The 1,664-nt window shown below is 30.2% G+C and overlaps 1 pseudogene; it reads right to left on the reverse strand.

Moving 5' to 3' along the window:
• Positions 1-306: 306 nt before the first annotated feature.
• LOC111612485 lies at positions 307-1,655 on the reverse strand (annotated as a pseudogene).
• Between the last annotated feature and the right edge of the window lie 9 nt (positions 1,656-1,664).

Raw genomic sequence — 1,664 nt, forward strand, 5'->3', positions numbered from 1 at the left:
CTAATAAATTAATGTTTTCATATAATTTACATCCTTTACTGTGTGTATTTAAATAAAATAAGTGTATATTGTTAAATAATTGTGCTTGTATCTTTTAGAGAACAATGAAAATTCCAATGAATTAATAGATGATGTACCAGTACCAGAACCACTTGAACCTGAAATAAGGGTGAAAAGGTCATCGAAGAAAAAGAAACGGCCACTAGAATGGCAAATAAGTGAATTAATAAGTGAAATTAAAAGAAGTAATGCCGTTTCCGAGGAATTGGAAAGGAAATCCATAAAAATTGCAGAGGAAGGACTGCAACTACAGAGAGAGAGAGTATAGAATTGCAAAAGGAATTGTTATCTGTAATAAACATGTCTAAGTACATCTCTATCACTATTTCTCCCAATGCTTGTGTGGTATGGTTGCACCTAGCTTTATATATATATAAAGAGTTTATACTTAAAACATGTCTAATTGATTTGAAATAAAAATCCTTTTTATTGTATATGATCGTTTATTTTCCTCAATTGAAAATACATCTTTGATTGCGGGAGGACTGCAGTTATAAAGTTTATATTTCTGACTTTATAAATGAATAAAACTACAAACACTAGACAAATTTTCAAAGTAATTTATTTCAGCTTAATGTTTGAGTATATAAATTTTATAAGTCTCCTGATTTTCAAGAGCTTGTTTAAAAAGAATTTGCAGTTACAAGGAGTTTCATTTAACACTCAAGTTATGAGGACTGCTCACATAAAAATTAATTTATATTAATGATTTTGGAACAAACAGAACTTTATACATTATTTAATATTAGCAATGTCAAAATTTAAAGTATAATTATATTCTAGTGAACTTCTGAGTATTGTCCTGTAATAAATCTTGTTTTGAGAACTTAATTTAAAATCCTTATAATCTTCATCCCTAAAACTTCTTGCAATAGCATTTCTAATTGAAATAAATTAGAATTGAAATAAAAGAGAGTGAGAATTTTTTTAAAATGTGTGCATCATTATTCCTTCCAGGAGATCCTACATTTATTTATGTAAACATATATTTGGCATCTGCAACAGCAAGGAGGACCATAGAATACCATCCTTTATAGTTGTAATAAGTCAATGCAGTCTTTTTTTGGTGGTGAAATAGGAATGTGTATTCCATTAATTGGTCCAAAGCATTGTGGAAAATTCCAAATCTCATAAAAATCATGAATTTTTAAGTCAATTTCATTTCTAGTCTGTGGAAACTGGATAGCGGTAGACATTAAATTATTTATAACTGCATTGCAGAAGTCTATAACAATTTTACAAACGGTGGATTTTCCTACACCAAACAAATGTGAAATAGTCCTATATTCAGACAATGATGCCAATGTATATAGAGCAATTGCTACTCTTTTATCTGTAGAAATACATCGTCTCAAGTGAGTATTATTTCTTTTCATTTCAGGTAATGCAGCACATAAGAAATTAAACGTTTCTCTAGAAACTCTAAAGTTTTCACGCCAACTTACTTCATCCATTGCAGGAACACACTCTTCCCACCATTTCTGATTTCTTGGGATCTTCCAAATTCGATCACTAGGAAGCGTAGAACAAATCATGGCTACAACACATGCCTTTTCTTTTGCTCGTTGTCGCCATTTCAATGCTTTTGTTCGTGTCAAACGATA

Source organism: Centruroides sculpturatus, unplaced genomic scaffold, assembly GCF_000671375.1.
Source record: "Centruroides sculpturatus isolate CEXI.00-Female unplaced genomic scaffold, Cexi_2.0 scaffold1788, whole genome shotgun sequence".
Taxonomy (NCBI): domain Eukaryota; kingdom Metazoa; phylum Arthropoda; class Arachnida; order Scorpiones; family Buthidae; genus Centruroides; species Centruroides sculpturatus.